This window comes from Silene latifolia, chromosome 10 (genome assembly GCF_048544455.1).
Source record: "Silene latifolia isolate original U9 population chromosome 10, ASM4854445v1, whole genome shotgun sequence".
NCBI classification, from domain to species: Eukaryota; Viridiplantae; Streptophyta; class Magnoliopsida; order Caryophyllales; family Caryophyllaceae; genus Silene; species Silene latifolia.
Genome location: NC_133535.1, coordinates 131,335,487 through 131,358,151, shown reverse-complemented (window position 1 = coordinate 131,358,151; position 22,665 = coordinate 131,335,487). Strand labels below are relative to the sequence as shown.

At 37.2% G+C, this 22,665-nt stretch overlaps 1 long non-coding RNA gene and 1 pseudogene across 1 annotated transcript; both read left to right on the top strand.

Annotated features, from left to right (window-relative positions):
• Positions 1 to 8,316: 8,316 nt before the first annotated feature.
• On the top strand, positions 8,317 to 17,516 carry LOC141605962 (uncharacterized). Its single transcript, XR_012526541.1, has 2 exons — positions 8,317 to 8,620; positions 17,164 to 17,516. It is a non-coding gene; the product is annotated as an uncharacterized LOC141605962 (long non-coding RNA).
• Positions 8,730 to 9,748, top strand: LOC141605960 (RNA polymerase II C-terminal domain phosphatase-like 4; annotated as a pseudogene).
• Positions 17,517 to 22,665: the final 5,149 nt, after the last annotated feature.

The window sequence follows — 22,665 nt, the reverse complement described above, 5'->3', positions numbered from 1 at the left end:
TTAAACGATCATAACTTTGTGCTCGGGTGTCCGATTTTGACGAATTTTTTTTCAAATCACTTAATTCGACGAGACGAACGCAATGGTAAAAAAAAAAATTGGAAAGTGGGCCCATTCGTGTGAAAAACACGAACTGGCCTAGGCCGGTTCATGTGGTTTTATGAATGAACCGGCCTTGGCCAGCGTTCATGTAAATCACACGAATGGGCCTAGGCCGATTCATGTGGATTACACGAATCGCCGGCGAGCGTGTTCATGTAAACCACATGAATCGGCCTAGGTCAATTCGTGTTTTTTACACGAATGGACCATTTTTCAATTTTTTTTTTTCCTATTGCGTTCGTCTTGTCGAGTTAAGTGATTTGAAAAAAAATTCGTCAAAATTGGACATCCGAGCACAAAGTTATGATCGTTTTAAGTTTTTTGGTTCATTAATCGTCAATTTTTGTCCAATTTAAATCGCTATTTCGTATTATTTTGAGACGGTTTTGTTTTTGTTAATTTCTGAAGCGGTTTTTTTGAAATTTTAAATTTAAAATCGAAAATGAGTAAAAAGGAAAGTATATGGGGTTTTAATTACTCAAGGGCAAAAAGGTAATATTTAGGAGCGAGATGAGTAAAACTAGGGGCGATCTTTAGCAAACCCGTAAATTAAAGCTATATTTGTATTTTCTGTAAATTTGTAGACAAGAACAAAATATTATTTACTTCATTTCTTGCACTTAATTATCATAATTCATATCCAATTTACTTTATGTGATGTTGACAATTTTCCCGTTCTATATTTCAATTAGCACCAACTCCAAAACCTGGAACATTTAAACTTGGTCAATTAACTCCTTTCAAGAAGTACCGTCTCTCAGTTTACGCCTGTAATTCTAGCTCGTTTAGTTGGTCAACTATTAGTTTAAGGGTAGCTCTTTTTCCTAGGTTTATACTCCAACTGTTTCATTTATTTAAAACGGGCAATCACACCACATGTTTCACTCGGTCTTTGACTCTTTGTTACACTCATTTACCTATATTACCTACAACTAGTTTTGTAGCCCGTGAAAATCACAGGTTTGATTGTTTCGATTTTTTTTAGTCGTTGTGGTGTTTGTGAAAGAGTAATTCTCTTACTATTTGTTGTGTAATTAGGAAGACCGTAATCATACTGATAATTTAATCTCTGTGCGAAGAATTCTAATAATGTTGCGATCAAACTGTGTTCCCTGCATAAATGGCGTAAGACAACAATCTCGGTTATCAATGGCTGACGGGGTTCTATGATAATCGGGTACTCAGTTTGGGGCATCGTCTTTGTAGCAAATAAAATTTAATTGTTAACAGGGAAAGTGAATAAGGGTTAATGGCAGGGGTGTTCAGAATAAACCGAACCGCAATAATCGAACCGAAAAACCGTCCAGTTTTAAGGTTCGATTAACCGAACCGTTTCGGAAAAGCGATTCTTTGAACCGAACCGTTAACTTTATTATGGAAAAGGTTCGGTTAAGGTTCGCAATTTTAGATAATCCGTTAACCGTGAACCGTACCGTTTCATAAAAAGGTAAGCCAAAAATTAAAATATTATATAAAAATCTGTTCGTTCGTTTAATTTTCTTAGTGTATCCAAATTTATAATTTCTTAAATTGATTAATGCTAAAGTTTAGCTTATTAACTTTATTGTTGGGTATAATATATAATGAAAATTTAATTAAACTATTAGAAAAAATTCCCAAAAATTAATGAAAACTGAGAAAAAAGTAATATAAAACGATTATCGGTTAACCGGTAACTGAACCGCTAATAACCGTTTAAAGTGGTTAACCAAACCATTTATAACCGTTTCTAACGGTGCGGTTTAGGTTCGGAGTTTTGGTGAACCGAACCGAGTGCGAACCGAATTAAATTAGAGGTTCGCTGAACCGAACCGCGAATGAACACCCCTAGTTAATGGTGAGAGTAGATAAAGCGATTCATTCATTTTGGGTAATGTAATTAAATCAATCCAAAAAAAAAATAACAGTACTCTTTTTTCAGTAAGACGATAGGATTTTGACCAATAATTTTGTTTTTAAAAATAAATAAGATAACGAGGTAGGGTGAGGTGGTAAAATGTGGAACACTAATTAACTTTTTTTTTTTTTTTTTTTTTAAAGGTAAGGATTATGTCTAATACTCAAATAATAATTAATAATTTATAATCCAAATCTATATTATATAGTTAAAAGGCATCCTAACACATTTAATTTTTTGCCACATAGGATTATCACAATTAACATTGTTAGGATGCCTTTTAACTATATATTATAGATTTAATTGCATGAACCGTAAATGCAACAGTCCAAGGTTGTCTCATGACCGTAGTTTGGGTCCTAGCCCACGAATGCGGCCACCACGCCTTTAGTAACTACCGATGGCTTGATGATACGGTCGGGTTAATCCTTTATTCATTACTTCTAACACCCTAGTTTTCATGGAAATTAAGCCACGACACCCCGCAAACCATAACTCGTTAGAAAAAGACAAGGTTTTCGTCCTTAACACTATAGAATACATTCCTTGGTACACCATGCAAACCATTTGTTCTCTACCTTGCCCCACATTATCAGGCCGAGGAGGCCACAAAGGCGATCAAGCCGATTTTAGGCAAATATTACCAATTTGATGGGACTCTATGGTACAAGGCTTTGTGAAGGGAATACAAGGAATGTGTTTATGTGACAAATGATGAGGTTGAGAAGAACAATGGTGTGTATTGGTACACTTACAAGCGTTAATTCTAAGTATAGGCACAAGAATTTCGGTTCTATAATTTCAGTTCAGTTTTTATTGTTGCAGAGTTTGTGTTTTTGTTTTGACCTGTGTTGTGTTGTTGACTTGTTGCAATTACCAAAAATTAGTGAGTTTTAATTTGATTACGGAGTATAATAAGTTTAGTTTGGTTGAATTCCACCCTAATTGTATGATTAGTGTATGAAATTCCATAGATACTAATGTCAAATTATCATAAACTTCTAAATCTCTAGCCCATTATGCCTTTGGGCTTTGACCAACAAAAAAAGAAAAAGATTCAGCTATTGTTGAATAACATGAGGCCATCCCTTTCGGCTGACCAAGAACACAAATTCTTATTTCAGATCGTTATATCCGTCTGAAATTGTCAGACGGATACCATTTCCTCTTACAGAAAATCTATTTAGGGTGTGAGTGGGAAAGCACATGAGGGTGTCCCACCATTCACGTGCTTCTCACTTGTGAGAGGTCTTATTGCGGTCTGAAATAAGGCGGTCTGAAGCAAGACGGACCGGACCAAGAAAATAAGACCAGCAATTGTTGTATTACCATTGTGTATTAACAAAAATAATTTTATTTCACAAATTGTTATATATGACGGTTTTATACCATAAGACCAGTCCATTAAGCAAAAGACTAACTATATGTCTATATTGCAACACAAGCCCAATAAATATAAAATTCTAACTTTTTTATCTTCTCTCAGACTCAGTGCCTCGCTATTTTCTCCATGGTAGTACAATTCCTTCTACTTCCCCCACTGGCACACCATAAGTCTGTCAGCCCCTAAGCGCCACCAGTTTAATTCCGGATTTGCGGCCTTCTCCGACCTTGACCTCGTCATCTGGCCTGCTCATGGTCATCAATGTGTTCATGCCAAATCCGTAAGTTTTTAACTCAATAAACTATATTGCCTAATTAAAACAACCAATCATAAAAGATAGAATACATACTTTATGAAATTAAAGACACAACCAAAGCCTTGAACATGAACTTGTCATACTAAAACTACTAGGCATTAAACTAAAATCATATTTCACAAAACAAATATAGAAGCCGCCGCCAATGTATCAATCATAATATATGAAAAGTTCAATTATAAAATTGTTAGTTTTGAAGTTAAAAATCTTAGGTGTTACAATTAGTTCATGGGTTGAGTAGCTTAAAAATATAAAGTCCATGCTTTACCTTAAAAATTGAAGTTTTCAATCAAAGTCCTTGAGTATTCAAATTGAAATAGTAATCAGAAGAAATCTGGAACTTCCAATTTCAAATCCAAAATCGGCATGTGTAACACCCCCTCATACCAAGGTGCCTTACCAGGACCATCCTACCATGAAAGTGTGTTACCATCTCGATTACCCGAGGTTAGTACATATCAAAAGCGTCTGAACTGAGCACATTTATTAAATGCCATAAAGGGTTAAAGTTTACATCAAACCAAAATCCAAAAACTACCATTCAAAGGGCGCTTTTCAAAACAAAACAAACCTTTGCTGGCACTCTTCCCGTTGCGGGTTCTTTTTTACTAGATTTTTTAATATATGGATCCAAAAATTTATTTTGTACTTGATCATTAGTCATTGGCAGAGTTTGGTTTTTTGGGGGTGATAGTGGAAAAGTTGACAGATAAGTCACCCGAGGGAGGCCACCTTCTCTCAGGCCAGCAGTCGCCGAGTGTAGTCTCGGAGCGAGTCTAGAACCTGAATAATTAAAATGCGAGCCAGTTAAAGTAGGGAGCCTAGGAACTTGGACTCATAAGAATTGTACTACGCTACTTCCTTGTGTTAAGGCCCTGCTTGAGTGATTCCTTTGGCAGTTCCGCCCACTACGCTTGGGAAGAGCCCTTCCCCCGAGGATTGTAATTGATTCGCGGTGAAGAGAAAGTAAAGAAGGAGGAAAATGTGAAACTCAGCCTTTATAATATAAGTTCCGTCCTTGTCCCGGATTCGGCCAAAAATTAGGATACATTCTGGAAAAATAAAACAGCTTATGGGCTGCTTTTTTGCCCTCTGTTTTCGATTATCTAATAAATCACTTAATGAAAGGAATACGTCCGCCATATCCTTATTAAAGGTGGACTGGTTTCAGACCCTCTTTTTTTTTAGGGGTTGGGTGGTTACCCTGTTCCATTTCTAGTTGTGTTCCATACAATACAATCAATACATCCCCGAACCTCCACGGGGGAGGAACGGCGAGCACGGCGGAGGTGCTCAAGGCTCAAGGACAGTCCTATCAGCGAGTCGAGTTGAAAAAGAAGAGGCAAAGGATCCAAGTGGCGTCTTTCGGAGACTAGTCTCACGTGCTTCCTGTGATCCGAGTCAAAACAGAGTAGGATCACGAAGAGCGGAGGTCTTTCTTCATTTATCGAGAGACTTGTAAAAATAAAGCAAAGAATTTTATATTCTTACTTGATTTTCCTTTATTTATTTTATATTCTTATAGATCCTCTTTTGATTATGGTATGGTATTGTCAGATCCGAACATAGGGCTACTTTATTTGTTTGCCATATCTTCGCTAGGTGTTTATGGAATTATTATAGCAGGTTGGTCTAGTAATTTTAGGGGGCGGCCGTTCGGTCGCCTATGATACTAGGACCAATAGGTAAAAAATGGCTGGACCCAAGACAAGAAAAGAGCTTCCCGCCCCGCAAGCATTTATATTGTCAACTTCCTTATTCCAATGTCTGACAACTAATAAAATCAAAACTAAGACTCGAACGGTGATGCTATGACTGGTGATGACAACGCTCCCATGACTACCCCAAGCTCACCACTAGCAATACCTGTCAAGCCTGCTCACCATCCCCGAATGGATCACCGCAGATTCCACAAACAACAACGGGGTCAGTATTACTCAAATAATATAAGACAAACAGACGAGATAACCAGCTGATCATCCTCCAACTCCAGTCTCCCGATCTCACACAGTAACCGACTACACACCAAAGTGTGTAGCCCTGCCAGATTATCAATCGCAACAGGTAATCCTCGCCGCCAGTGGGTGACCGCAGCTGCTCCCACCTAGTCTAGCTCATCAACGAGCGACTAACAATCCCTGTCCCTTAATGTGCACGTCCCCTCCCGCGGCGGGTTCCACGGAGGGCGAACTAGGGTGTGAAAGCCACTCCCGCAAGTGACTCCACCTCAATCACAATCACACAACATCACAGCCGTTAGAACATCTCCACACCAACACCGTCACCACAACACTCATACTCCGATGATCAACAGATAACAATATTTACAAAACAACCATGTCTTAACAATGAACAGTAAACTGAGTAGGGAAACCCTACCTTAACAATCAACAGTAGAACGAAACTCGGACAATCAGAAAGGCTCCTCTACGAAGTCTTCTCCTATACAATAGTCACATACACAATTACACATTGCACAACCCCCATATCCCCAATTTCATAAATACAATGATCCTAAACGAATACAAATAACATGGAGATGAAACTTACCAACAGTAGAACAAGAGATTATACGCAAAGACCGCGACAATTGCACACACCACAAGATTAGAGGATGATTAGGCAGTGATTAGGGTAATCGTAGGTTTGAAATTATGTTTTAGAAACTGACGCGGGATATAAAAATATCTCTAAACATTCCCTAATCAAACCGTCAAAATACACTTCGCCAGACCGTATACTCGGTCGAGTAAAGTGTATACTCGACCGAGTATCCTCTACTCGGTCGAGTATTCACTATACTCGGCCGAGTATTCCTCGGCAGAACCGAAACAGACTATAACAACAGCACTACTCGGCCGAGTAGGCTCTACTCGGTCGAGTAGTCACCAAAGAAAATCCGTAGTATTACAGTCTCCCCCCCTTAAAAAGAACTTCGTCCCGAAGTTCACACTCCACCCTACAAAAGTACAAATTCAAATAGGTTGATCGGGAAAGTATAATAGTAAATTACACCACAATATACGTTCAATAACAAATTAAAATAAATATTATAAGACTTCTATTTTGAGATCAACAATCATCCATTACTTATCAGTTTCTACCTTGGTTTTTTTTACCTTTAATTTTACCTAAGTTTCGTGCCTTTTATATTTCTTCCCTCTTCAGATTACTCATGTGATGGTTTGCCTTATCTGCATTCACATACGTTTCACGGTGCTTTAAAATTATATAAAAAATACATTGACGAAAAGATAAAACATCAACGTGGCAAAAACTTGACAAACGAATCAAAACACTGTCATATGTAAGTCACTTAAATTAAACCAACTGGAAAACTTGAATTAAAATATAAAGCAAACGATTCATAAAACCAACAACATAACAAATTAAAATATACTTTATTGGACACAACAACAACAACAACAACAACAACAACAACAACAACAACAACAACAATACTCAATATACTCAATATAATCAATATAATCAAATAAATAAATTAAACCATAAAATACAATTCACAACTTAGAAACTCATGACAAATAGTCATCTTTTAAATAAATAAAGTGAATAGAAACTATTATAGGTATTATAGGCATTACACAACCATAAATTCCCATATTTTAATTTAATTTTTAATATATTTTGTGGTATTATTAAATTAGATATAATTGATTGCCGAGGACCTCAAGAGATGAATTAAGTAGGACAAAATGTTAATGAAAATTATGGGTGTTGAGTAATATAAGGAGTTTTAGTAAAATTATTAACATAGTATATTACAAAAATTAATTAAATAGGAAAAACTTTTAATTAATTTGGTGTGTGTTAAGTATTATGAAGAGTTTTAATCAATTTATTAACATGTTTAATTAAAAAAAATAGAAAAATGTTAGTGATAGTGGGTGTTCAGTAATATGAAAAGGTTTAATTAATTTATTAACAGGTTTTATTACAAAAATTTTAAGAACAATGAATTAAATAGGAAAATGTTAATAATGGTGAGTGTTTAGTAATATGAAGAGATTTAATTAATCCTTATCATATTTTATTACAAAAATTTCAATTAAATTTTCAATTTTAATTATAAATTATGAAATTTATTAACATGTTTTATTATAAAAATTTCAATTAAAATGTCAATATTAATTATAAATTATGAAATTTGATGTAAACTTGTAATGGTTATATAAATTCTGGAAGACAATATATTTAATATACACAAATAATTTAAGAATAATGATAATATCCTTTAGTATTATAGATATAAATGAATTAAATTAATTTATAGATAAATGATTTAAATTAATGTCATGTAATAATAAATTGATAATCAATGTCACATTAAAGATATGCAACGTCACATTTAAATATGCCACGTCACATTAAATTTTAATCTAGATAACCTTTTGAATCCTACGTGGCTTTGTCTAGGTGACGTTTATTTGTCATTTTGGGATATCCTTTTAATTATATTTAATAGATTCAAAATTTAATATGACACCAAAAACTATTCAATTTCCTTTTTTATAAAAAAAATATTAAATTTCCTAAATCAAATCTATTAACTTCCCTAATTAATTACACTCGGAATCTGAAACGCCTTTTCTCGTATAAACCACACGATTGCAAAACCACAACACCACTCTTCTACATTCTCTCCCAAAAAATTATTCCGTTTGCTTTAAATCCCAAAATTGAAACCCTAGTTTCAATTTCAGTTATTCCTTCAATCTTGTAGTTTCCATGGCTAATGCTTTGCAAACTCACAATTATTCTGCAACCGCCATCGGAGGAGAAATTGCTATTTCGAGTTTCCGTCAAAATCAAAGAAGAATCTTCAATCGCGTAATGAAGAATCAAGATTATGTATCGTGTTCGTATCGTCAATTCGCGAACGATTCCTGCCTTGATTGCGGTAAGAAATTGCGTGCTCATCAAATTAATTCTACACCGTACAATAAATATCCTATTCGTTGTAGTTTAGCTATAGTATATGTAGTAGTTTCGAAAAATAGACGAATTTGCGAAACGGTTGTGATACGTTAGTCAATTTGACTCCGATTGACGATTTAAGCGTCGACGAGGAGTATTTAACTAGTTTAGATGATTCTTACAGACGCGGTTTATTTCGATTAGTTCGTATTGGCGTGTTAACGAAGTTACGGCCGTTTGTCAGAACGTTTTTGAGCGAAGCGAGTAAGTTGTTTGAGTTGTATATTTATACTCTTGAGATGGCAAAGCTTCTTGATCCAGAGAATAAGTATTTTGATTCGTGAATTATTTCACGCGATGATTGTGTAGATAAACATCGTAAGGGGCTGGATGTTGTGAAAAAGCCGTAAAATTTCAGTTTTAGTTCTTGACGATACCGAGAGTGCCTGGCCACAACACAGAGAATCTTATATTGATGGATAGATATATATATTTCTCTTCGAGTTGTCGTAAATTTGGGTTTAATGCTAAGGCTTTGTCGGAGTTAAAGAGGGATGAGGGCGAGATGGATGGAGCCTTGTCAACGATTTTGCAAGTTCTTAAACGAGTCCATAGCGACTATGTTGGATCTCCTGAGGGTAAATATGTGAGGGAGATGTTGAAAATCGTTCGAAAGAGGGTTCATAGAGAGTGTAAGGTAGTGTTAAGTGGAGTGTTTCCTAGAAATTTTCAAGCTTATGAACATAAATTGTGGAAAATGGCCCAAGAATTAGGAGCAACTTGTTGTGTTGACATTGAGTCGGATGTTACACATGTTGTTTCAAACAATGGAGGAACTCAGAAATCGCGTTGGGCAATCCAAGAAGCGAAGTTTTTGGTTCATCCAAGATGGATTGAAGTTACTTAGTATTATCTGTGGAGAAGACAAGTTGAAGATAGGTTTAAGGTTATAAGGTATGTAAACAATTTATCACATACTCCATCGTGGTCATTTTTTTATGTTTTTCTTTTCACTTAGAAATCTCAATCATTTCTTTATGTTTTCATTTTAATTACGATAAATATGATATAAATTTACAACAAAAAAAGTATTTACCTTGAAAAAATTGGATCCGTGCATGATCCTTTATTATTTTCCGGTAATAAAGAATGAAAAGAGAATCATTTGTCTATAGGGATAAGAAAATAGAAGTGAATAATTGTTTGCTTTTACTTGATTTTCACCATTCTAAATCATTTTCTTTTCATTCAACTCAATAAATTATTTATGTATTTGTTTTTGAGCATTTCATCAAATCTTTTGCTTACCTTTATTGTCCTGCCCATCCTCACCCATTTATCCTTTCGACCCACAAGACCGTAACGAACAACCAAACCTCGTGCTACCCCACTCCCGAGAAAGCCTCACCCACCTTAGAGAAAGGTTGGCCTAAGCCCGAAATCAACACAAAGAAATAAAGATGAAAAATCATCGCGTTCATTGCCTTAGAAATCCATCACAGTTGTCGTTATGTCCAATTTCGTTTTAGACTTCCTTCTCGCCACCATGGTTAGAGAATTTTAAGGAAGGGAAATTCATGAGAGAGAGAGAGAGAGAGAGAGAGAGAGAGAGAGAGAGAGAGAGAGAGAGAGAGAGAGTGTGTGTGTGTGTGTGTTATGGTGATGCTAATCATTTAGCACAAGGTTAGGGTGAGGATGGAGGGTGTGACGAATTAAAGAGAATGGGAAAATGGGGAGGAAGAGGATGAAGATTATGGTAGAAGTAATGGTGGGTGGGGAGGAGTTTGGATGTATGGGAGAGGTAATGGCGGTGAAGGATAAAGATTATGAGGTTAGGGAGAGGTAATGGTGGGTTGAGAGCAGTACATTGTTATTATTTGCTTTTTGGGTACTATTTATTGAAGATTATCTTAAAAATAAATTCGATTGTATAATATAAAATATAGTCATGTGAAATCATGTTTTATTTCTTTTAATGAGTACAATAAATTAAATATATCAAAATTTTATAATTTTTACTAATAAGTAACTAACGATATTAACGAAATGGAATGAGGATTGACAAACGTGCAAAAGGCAAATGATAACAATTGATAGGGACAGAGGGAATAGTATAATTATTAGGGATAATTATTATTAGGGAAATAGTCACGCTTGCTTATTTATTTGGTCATCTTTCTGTTAAATGATTGGCTTTCTATTGCAGTTATGTTGTGTTTGGCCTTTGATGTTTTTGTTTTCTTTTCCTCAGTAACGGTCATTTAGATACAATTGAATTTAATTTCTAATTGTAGTTCCTCTTTAAATTATACTTTTAATATAAAGTGTGTCTTTATTATGCTTTAATTAAATATTAAATTGTGGTTATTGTTCAGAGTCCTCTTGTATTTCAGTTCCTCTTTTTCGTTAGTAACGTTTTTTTTTGCTTTACTGTGTATTTATGCCATGCTTATTATTATCGTGAACTTATTCTCTTTTATTAATGCTCATGGCTGTTTTTTTTTGTCTCTTTAGTTTCCATTTTGTTCGTATTAATTGGTTTTGTTTGTTATATATGTAAGCTATATTATTCCTAAGATCTAGTGTTCTATCTATATTTTCCCTTGCTTATTTCCTTTTCATTTATAGTTTGTTTTCCAGGTTGTTTGATGTCTCTCTCTAATGGCCCTTTACAACGTTGACGATGTAGTGGAAGTCATGTTCCTGGAGTCGGGTTTTTTTTTGTTCCTTCTACCTTGCAACTATACTTTATTTGTTGGGTGATGTGGATGTTTATGTTGAATTTCACCAGCTTTTGACTCCCCACGGTCTTCGGCTTTTGAGAGATGTGATTGCGGTTGTCCACATACGCCCATTGGCTCCTTTGCAGATCGAGTATGGTCTATATGATCTTGTTGACGTGTTTGTGAATTATGGTTGGTGGTCCGGCCGAGTTATAGACGTTTTCGATGTTGAAAGGTATTATTAGATTTTTTTTTGAGTTGTATGATGAGGTGTCGTTCAATGTTTACTATGAGATGCGCCCGCACCTTGATTGGGAGAGTAGTAGGTGGGTGGGTTTTTTGGGTTGATTTTTCGTTGTGGTTGAAGTTGTATGATGAGGTGTCGTTAAATGAAAAATCAACCCAAAAAACCCATCCACCTACTACCCTCCCAATTAAGATGCGGGCGCATCTCATTGTAAACATTGAACGACACCTCATCATACAACTCAAAAAAAAATCTAATAATATCTTTCAACATCGAAAACGTCTATAACTCGGCCGGACCACCAACCATAATTCACAAACACGTCAACAAGATCATATACCATACTTGACCTACGTAATAAAAGGAGCCAATGGGCGTATGTGCACAACCGCAATCACATCTCTCAAAAGACGAAGACTGTTGGGAGTCAAAAGCTGGTGAAATTCAACATAAACTTCCACATCACCCAACAAATAAAGTATAATTGCAAGGTAGAAGGAACAAAAAAACCCCGGCTCCAGGAACATGACTTCCACTACATCGTCAACGTTGTAAAAGGCTATTAGAGAGACATCAAACAACTTGGAAAACAAACTAGAAATGAAAGAAATAAGCAAGGGAAAGTATAGATAGAACACAAGATCTTAGTAATAATATAACTTACATATATAACAAACAAAACCAATTAATACGAACAAAATAGAAACTAAAGAGACAAAAAAAAGCAGCCATCAACATTAATAAAAGAGAATAAGAAGAATCATGATAATAATAAGCATGTCATAAATACACGGTAAAGCAAAAAAAAACCGGTTACTAACGAAAAAGAGGAACTGAAATACAAGAGGACTCTGAACAATAACCACAATTTAATTTTAATTAAAGCATACTAAAGACACTTAATATAAGAAGTATAACTTAAAGAGGAACTACAATTATAAATTATAAATTAAATTTAATTGTGTCTAAATGGCTGTTACCGAGGAAAAGAAACAAGTCCTTCTTATGACCAGAAACAACATATAATGTTTGCACTCCAGTACCACTCCAAGCTAAAGCAATATGATCCTTCAAAAATTCTATTGCGGACTTGTTGGAGTGGAAACTATCAAACTAAATTTCTTTCAAAATCATTTCTAGAAGATAAACCTGCACAACATAGCATCATAAACGTAAGGTAATGTAAGGCATGTTAACGGTGAGGGCGTAGATAATTTACAAGGCTTGGACGTCTAAATAATACCTCTTTTTTTTCACCTGCGGGATTATAGTCTCGGTCCAAATCTTAAGACGTTGGTCGATGGGTTGTTCCTGGCTCAGAGTTCATCAAATATTTCTTTGTACACCACATTTTTGGTTTCCTCCTCGCTCCTTTCCAAGTCCTTTCGTGGAATGCATATTCTTAACCCCTTGCGAGTGGTGACTCGTGATACAACGACGTACAACTACAGTTTTCCGTGGCTGAAAAATGGTTCAGGTAAATAAACACCTACTTGCTCAAATGTCTGCCCTTGACTTTTGTTTATTGTAATTGCGAAACAAACCCTAATATGGAACTGTTTGCTCTTTATTGTGAAGGGCCATTAAGTTTCTGTTGGAGTCATTTCTATTAGTGGAATTGCAACCAACTGACTGACATTAGCAGCATGATAACTTTGGCCTCCAATGTACGACATCGTATACGTACAAAAATTAGTCTAGTTCCATTGCACATGCCATCACCTTGGTTTATGTTCCTCATCAATATTATGGGGCATCAAACCTTTAGATGTATCTCGTGGTTTGGTAAACCTTGAAACCGGAGGGAGTTCAGAAATTCCGTTGGGTATAAATTTTCCATGTTCCCCCCGTTAATCAGTGGACAAATTCTATCCGCACTTTTTGTAATTACTTCGTCACCTGGTATGAGTCGGAGAATATATCGTTTAATCTCATCGTCCAACTTGTTTTTGGGAGCCAGAATTGCTCTACCATGTAAATCTTTGGGGTTTGTGTAGTTGTTAAGAAGTTAAGGGTAAATTGCATTGACGACTGTGCCGATATGATCATTTGTAGTTGGGAGTAACATATCTCTTGGTATTTCAATCCATGTTTTCTCGTCCTCTTCTTCCTTTGCAGTTGTCGGTATATTACAATCCCCAATATCAAGAATCCACTTTACAAAATCTTCTAACTCTGCAACCTCATTGTTTTCTTGGTTTTTCATAAGTCTCATATTCTTTCGGAGCTTAAGGACCTCGCAGTATGGCCATATTTGTGATGATTTGCTAATTGAGGCATCCACTACGTCTGCCCTCCCTTCCCTGAAATAACTGGGAGTATTTGTCTGAAATCTCCACCAAGCACAACAGTCTTACCTCCAAAGACTTTCTCCTTTGGGTCGGGGTCATCGAGCTGCATGATATCACGGAAAGCTCTGTCAACAGCCTCAAATGCATGACGGTGAACCATTGGTGCTTCGTCCTATATAATCAGAGAAGTTTTTCTAATCAAGTGTGCGAGATCTATTCCTTGTTCTATTCTGCAACTTGTTGTCTCGGTTAGTTTTATTGGTATTACGAACCTAGAGTGGGATGTCTTACCGGATATCAACAATAATGCTGCAACTCTATAGGAGGCTACCGCCAGAACAATATGGCCTTCAAATCATATCCTCGATATCAGTGCTCCCCAAATGTATGTCTTCCTTGTACCTCCGCTTCCATACACGAAGAAGAGGCCACCAGTTTTTTGGTGAACTGCATTTAAGACGTTGGCGTACACTTTTCTTTGATCACCATTCAACCTAGTTTGAAGTTGTTTAGTTTCTACTGCCATTTCCTCTGCACGCTAATTTTGTTCCTCCAGTATTAGCCTATTCCCGCTGTTCTTTATCAAGGATTTATCCGGAGTTGGGAAGTCGGCATATTGTTTTAAGCTACGACCACTTCTGTTAAGAATAATTTCAAGTTCCGATAGAGCATAGTTTTGAATTTGTTCATCATTCAACTTCACATCTGTGTACCCAAGGCATCGTTGCTGACGAGGTAGAATGTCGTCTGACAAATCTTTCCAATGTGCGAGCCATAATTGTTTTGGGTCTGCCACCTCACAGAGTAATAGCAACGTTACAAGTTACAAACATTTCTCGGACTTGTTGAGTAGTTGTCCAATTGGCTATTTCCTTCAAGGTTACATGTCATTCATCGTCTCCATCTAATAGCCCAAGGGCATTGCAAGTTGACTTATATTTTTGGTGAACGACTTTCTCAATAGTGTGAAGATCTGCAAAACATTTTACCCCCTTGACAATGTTCAGTAGAAGCCGTATGTAATACGACTCTCCAGAATTTGGATTAGCAAAGTATATCCTTCCGATTTTGAAACCCTTTTTCCGCCTTGTCCATATTTTCCCGTTATTGTTCCAAACCCATTTAGTCGGGAATTCAGCATATGTTAATAGGCATGCATCCTCATGTTCTTTGTTTGTATCTATCCACTCAGTAAGGGAGGTTCTTGCATCTCCCACCCTGTCTAGGACGTCATCGAGCGCCTATGAATTTTCAAAGAAGACGTCTTGTTCGGCTTCTAAGTGATACGTCAAGCGCTGCACGGGTGGTTGCTTATCTTGAATCTCAAATGCAAACACCTGCCAACACGCTTCAGATGCTGACACATATCTGCATTTAAGGAATGTTTCAATTTCATCAACCGGCTGTGCATTCACATTTCCATCATTTTCATGACAACGTACTTCTTGCACACTTGCATGTGCCATATCCGGCCCTTTAAACATATACTTGAATAGTTATTTGACGGATCTGTGTTTGTTACACCATTCCATGTTCAAGTGTGCTTGGTATTTCACTAATAGGTCTAGGTTGTGAGGGACCACTGATCTATTATCAAGCGTATGCTTGTTCTTCTCAGCTTCTCTGCCGTCTTTTCTTCGACGGTACACAGGGTAGCCATCATCACTGACAGATGTGTAAGGGCAAAATTCTCTCGGGTAGTACTTTGAGCACTTCCAGCAATTATACAGAAGGAGTTGGTGTTTGCTTCTCCACCAGGGCCATGCAGCATGAATTGCACCACTACCTCATATGCGGTTGGCTCTTATGCTTTATCCAGTAGTTTGGCGCTGATAATTTTATCAATATCTGATGGGTCAGTTTGCTTACTTTCATCTTAACAACCGTCTTTAATAGCTTATACTTAATAAAATATACTCACAAATTTCATGGGATAAGTGTTGTTTACCAAAAGAAAGAGGAGGTTTGGGTATTCAAAATTATCATTTGTGGAATGTTGTTGTGATTGTGAAATATGCATGGTGGGTAGCTAACAAGAAAGACAGCTTGTGGGTGCGATAGGTTCATCAAATTTATATAAAACATGTAGAGTGGTGGGGTTACAAACAAGCCTCTAATTCCAGCTGGACTTAGAGGCAAGTATGTAAAGTCAAAGACCAGTTAAGGGACGGGTTCAATGAGCAGTAGTGGCAGAGCTCTCCTTATATTATTTAGAAGGTGTATGAGTGACAGTTGGGTTAGTGCATTAAGGTCAGATGGGGGGCCTTTTGGAGTGCAAGAGATGAGTACAAGTTTTGTTTCATAGAGCAGTGAATATGGCTGATAAGGAATGGTGTAGGGAGTTAAGCATTGTTAGGATTGGCATCTTGAGTAGGTGAGAGTAGGTCCTTGTATGAGGTAAATCTTATATGGTTCGTATGATATAATAAAGGTCTAAAGTGAGAGTGGGTTATAGTGAGGTTGGATGTTCTTAATTTCTCTGAGTCTGCAAGTCATTATGAATGATGTAATGTGGTATTTTGAGCTTAATGAAAATTTTACATTCTACCAAAAAAAAAATACCTAGTGATTCAACCGAACTGTTTTTTCAAGCATGGCACCCAACGCTTCCAAATCCTCCAAATTCCCCCGTTGGACAACACACAAACGAGAGAGGTAGGCCACTCTAGCTTTCAAATAGTTGATTTGCGAAATATGCACGCAATTTGGGCAGCATGGGGCGGAAAAATCTACCTCATTCGTGTAATCCATGTCATGTAACTCATCCCAGGCCTCTTGAAGTGTCCTAAAACCTTTATAGTTGTTGTTGCTAAAGCCTCACACTTGTTCATTACATTCATGCCATTTATCGTAGATTCCAGGTTTTCTACCCCTCCAAACAACATAGTATTCATATTCACCTGCAAACAAATCGTCATATTTCTCACAATAATAATGATTGAATCAATCGTTATCAATTGGGTGCACCACATCTACATAAAACAGAGAGATTGGTGGATGTATGAACCTACTGTTTACTCTAGTTGGACTTGGAGACAGATATGTAAATTGAAGACTAAACTGGCTAATGGGTTCACTAGTCATAACTGGTTGCAGACGGAGTATTCAACTACTTCTGTGTATGAATGGCTCCTTGGGACTGGTACAAAAGTGAATTGGTGTCCATTTGTTTGGAATAAACTAAGTCTGCCTAAGGTCAACTTCATCAATTGGCTTTTTGTTAGTAGTCAATGCCTTTTTCTAGTCACTGACTGGCTGAATGTAGGGTGGACATGCCCCTTGATGGGATGGATACTGCAATGGAGGTGTCGAAGTCTACTGCAGAAACATGTCATTATGGCAAGCATAACAAATTTGGATGGCCAGGAATCGTGCAAGAGTGGAAGGAGCAGTACAGGGCCCCTAAATGGATACTGTGCACAGTCCAGGAAACACTGAGGTTCAGATTAAAGATGCTGCAACCTGCTGCTTTGAATGCTAGAAATTGTGGTTGGCTAAGTAGTGTTAAGCTGTTGATTGTTTAGAGAGTGTTATGTAGTGAGGATTGTTGTTAAAAAAATTGATTGAATCAACCAAATATTGCACAATATGCATCAATAAACTTACCCTTTTTCTTGTTCTTTTTCGTCATGATACACCTACAAATCAACGTGCAAAATTAAACTTAGACATAAAACAAAAATAGCAACCAAGCAAAATGCTACCCCCCACCGAAGCAAAATACATAAACCCGCCAAATACTTAGATATGCATTTAACCACAAGTATCAGTGTATCACCAAGATATCAAATTTCAGGAAAAACTAAATAAAAACCCTAATTTCAGGATTTAAAAATCCTAAATAAAAACTGAATATCATATATGACTTGATCAGTAATCTAAATCAAAAACTGCTAAAGACCTTACTTCAAAGGCATAGGTGTTCATATTGGTCATGGTAGAGTTTGAGACTTTGAGGCATGGTGACTCTTTATTCAATAAAGGGCAGCCCGGTGCACGATGGCGTCCCCGCTAGGAAATATCTAGAGCTAAAAATAGACTGGCACGGGGTTTTAGTAATGGGCAGCGGTCTCTTGATCCTAAGGGATACACTGTGGGGAGTGTTTATGAGCTCATCAGATTGAAATATCAGGTGGTACTGTGGCACAAGGTATTGTGGAGTAATTGGTGTATACCAAGGCATAAATTCATAGGTTGGCTGATAGCTCGAAAAGTACTATGGCGTCTGTCTTCATGACTTATGTTTGGTGTGTGGAAGAGAACCTGTGACTCAGTTGCATCTGTTCCAACATTGTGAGTATAGCAACTAAAACCTGGTTGACATGGCTCAAGTATGTCAGTTTTCTCTGCCTAGCTCTAATCTGATTGACTGGATTGGTGCTTGTCAAAGTTCATCAGTAAAGAAAGGTTTAATAATGTGTGTAATTGTGGCTACTTTTTATCATATATGGCAGCAGCGCAATAGAGTCAAAATTGAAGAGCATCCTTAAGACCTGAGATAGTACACCAATGGAGAGTACCACTTGATATTTCAAAAAAAAAAAAGGGAGACGAGGTACACTTACTAGTAAATCGTCTTTCATGTAACGGAGAATATCTTCTTGGGTTTCCTTAAAACTTAGCTTTTCCACCTTATCACTGAGGACTGAATCCAAGCAAAACTTGAGAATCTCAAGGCCGATGGACTGGTGAACCTTCATAATACAAGGTTCATATGACAGTGAAAGCTTGGGGCGTAGTGCTTCTACTTCTGCTTGTTCAGCAAGGCTCTTCTCTATGTCTTCACAGGATGTGCACTTGCTCTTGCTAGGAATTACCATGTATTGGTGACCTGACCTGACTTTGAAGAACCTTACTGGGGGCCTTCTTAATTATGTGATTCAGTGCAGAAGACTCTATTACAATAGAATGCCTGCATAACACATTAAACATTACCAATGGGTCGGTTAAAGAGCTATTGAATATACGAGCAGTTAGTTAGAAGTTAGTTAGGCGGTTGTAATTGTGTAGCTAGCAGTTAGTTACTGTGCTGTCATAACAGAATAGGTCGGTTAAAGAGCCGGTCAAATGGGCCAGGCCCGTTAGCCCGGCCCGGCCCAGCCCAGCCCATGCAATTGCAACTTCAATATATTTGCTAATAAAAATGAGGAGATATTACCTCAAGCAACAGAGGATAGAATTTTAGATGGAATGTTAATTTCTTTTTCTTGGCTTTATCCTTCTCGAATTCCACCTTACCAATACTAACCGCGCCTGCCACTTCCTCTTCCTCCTCGTCTCCCTTCTTGTCCTTGACCTCCCCCTCGCTTTCTTCTTTCTTGGCTTTCAATTCCCCAGATTTTTAACGTTTTACTTATACAAGAAATATAACAATCTATATTAGCATACACATTTTCAAGGATCAGCTTGGGCCAATTTACCGCTTCGATTTCAGATATGTCATAAGAAATGTACTTCAGACTTGCTTTCTCGCCAGACGTCGAGAAAAGCAAGAAATTCAATACATAGAAGTATATCAACTTCTTGACTGAATCCTTGTTTTCTTCTGTAAGCTTAGTTTCCTTAATAATTTTAGCAAGATTATTTTTGTGCAGAAGTTTCTCATGGTTAGTTATATTCATCTCCTCTATCTTGGAGGCAAGGCTGATGATCCACTCAGGAATGTCTACCTTAGTCTCCTTCTTATGTTTGAATACGTTGCCACTGGGTCTTAACCCTAGTAAAAAGCCGACCTCTTGTTCACACAGCCGACACCATGTATTTCCAATAAGGAAAGCATTTTTTTCTTTGCTGTAGTGTTCCATCAAGCGCTCGGCAACATAGAGGTTGTTAGACCCTTCCTCTTCCATGCTTAAAAGGTTGTAAAATACCGAACCGTTCCTAATCTCAAGCTTATCTTTCCGTTCAAAACCGAACAACTTAGACCTTGATTGAAGTATTAATTTACACACGTGCTCCATTTATTTTGTTTGTAAAAATCCTGTAAACAAGAGAAAAAAATTATACCAATTATCAAGAATTTATTGTCTACATTTTGCATACAAAACCCGACTTAAAATAGTCCATCTTAATACCTCCCAAGAGCAGCACACCACTATCAAAGTCATCTATCTATATAAAAACTATAAAAGAACAGCCTATGATATTAGCATTTTACATGTGTCATCACATGTACCTTTTTACATGGGTTGAGACCTAGTGGCAACGTATTCAAATAGAAGGAGATTAAGGCAGACTTTCCTGAGTGGATCATCAGCCTTGCCTCCAACATAGAGGAGATGGATATAACTAACCATGAGAAACTTTTGCACAAAAATAATCTTGCTAAAATTATTAAGGAAACTAAGCTTACAGAAGAAAACAAGGATTCAGTCAAGAAGTTGAAATACTTCTATGTATTGAATTTCTTGCTTTTCCCGACGTCTGGCGAGAAAGCAAGTCTGAAGTACATTTCTTATGACATAGGTGAAATCGAAGCGGTAAATTGACCCAACCTGATCCCTGAAAATGTGTATGCTGATATAGATTCTTATATATCTTGTAAAAGTAAAATGTTAAAATCTGGGGAATTGAAAGCCAAGAAAGAAGAAAGCGAGGGGGAGGTCAAGGACAAGAAGGGAGACGAGGAGGAAGAGGAAGTGGCAGGCGGGGTTGTTACTGATAAGGTGTTATTAGAGAAGGATAAAGCCAAGCAAAAGAAATTAACATTCCATCTAAAATTCTATCCTCCGTTGCTTGAGGTAATACCTCATCATTTTTATTATCAAATATATTGAAGTTACAATTGCATGGGCTGAGCCGAGCTAACGTGCCTGGCCCATTTAACCAGCTCTTTAACCGACCTATTATGTTATGACAGCACAGTAACTAACTGCTAGCTAGACAATTACAACCGCCTAACTAACTTCTAACTAACTGCTCATATATTCAATAGCTCTTTAACCGACCCATTGGTAATGTTTAATGTGTTATGCAGGCATTCTATTGTAATAGTCTTCTCCACTGAATCACATAATCAAGAAGGCCCGCAGTAAGGTTTTTCAAAGTCAGGTCAGGTCACCAATACATGGTGATTCCTGGCAAGAGAAAGTGCACATCCTGTGAAGACATAGAGAAGAGCCTTGCTGAACAAGCAGAAGTAGAAGCACTATGCCCCAAGCTTTCACTGTCATATGAACCTTGTATTATGAAGGTTCACCAGTCCATTGGCCTTGAGATTCTCAAGTTTTGCTTGGATTCAGTCCTCAGTGATAAGGTGGAAAAGCTAAGTTTTAAGGAAACCCAAGAAGATATTCTCCGTTGCATGAAAGACGATTTACTAGTAAGTGTACCTCGTTTCCTTTTTTTTTTGTTGAAATATGAGGTGGTACTCTCCATTGGTGTATCTCAGGTCTTAAGGATGCTCTTCAATTCTGACTCTATTGCGCTGCTACCATATATGATAAAAAGTAGCCACAATTACACACATTATTACCCCTTTCTTTACTGATGAACTTTGACAAGCACCAATCCAGTCAATCAGATTACAGTTAGGTAGAGATAACTGACATACTTGAGCCATGTCAGTCAGGTTTTTGTTGCTATACTCATAATATTGGAACAGATGCAACTGAGTCTCAGGTTCTCTTCCACACACCAGACATAAGTCATGAAGACAAGAGCTATTAGCCAACCTATGAATTGATGCCTTGGGATACACCAATTACTCTACAATTCCTTGTGCCACAGCGCCACCTGATATTTCAATCTGATGAGCTCATAACCACTCCCCACAGTGTATCCCTTAGGATCAAGAGACCACTGCCCATTACTAAAACCCCGTGCCAGTCTATTTTTAACTATAAAGATTGCCTAGAGGGGACGCCATCGTGCACCAGGTTGCCCTTTATTGAATAAAGAGTCACCATGCCTCAAATTCTACCACGACCAATATGAGCACCTATGCCTTTGAAGTAAGGTCTTTAGCTTTTTTTGATTTAGATTACTGATCAAGTCATATATGATATTCAATTTTTATTTAGGTTTTTTAAATCCTGAAATTAGGGTTTTTATTTAGTTTTTCCTGAAATTTGATATCTTGGTGATACACTGATACTTGTGGTAAAATGCATATATAAGTATTTGGCGGGTTTATGTATTTTGCTTCGGTGGGGGGTAGCATTTTGCTTGGTTGCTATTTTTGTTTTATGTCTAAGTTTAGTTTTGCACGTTGATTTGTAGGTGTATCATGACGAAAAAGAACAAGAAAAAGGGTAAGTTTATTGATGCATATTGTGCAATATTTGGTTGATTCAATCAATTTTTTCAACAACAATCCTCACTACATAACACTCTCTAAACAATCACCAGCTTAACACTACTTAGCCAACCACAATTTCTAGCATTCAAAGTAGCAGGTTGCAGCATCTTTAATCTGAACCTCAGTGTTTCCTGGACTGTGCACAGTATCCATTTAGGGGCCCTGTACTGCTCCTTCCACTCTTGCACGATTCCTGGCCATCCAAATTTATTATGCTTGCCATAATGACATGTTTCTGCAGTAGACTTCGACACCTCCATTGCAGTATCCATCCCATCAAGGGGCATGTCCACCCTACATTCAGCCAGTCAGTGACTAGAGAAAGGCATTGACTATTAACAAAAAGCCAATTGATGAAGTTGACCTTAGGCAGACTTAGTCTATTCCAAACAAATGGACACCAGTTCAGTTTTGTACCAATCCCAAGGAGCCATTCATACACAGCAGTAGTTGAATACTCCGTCTGCA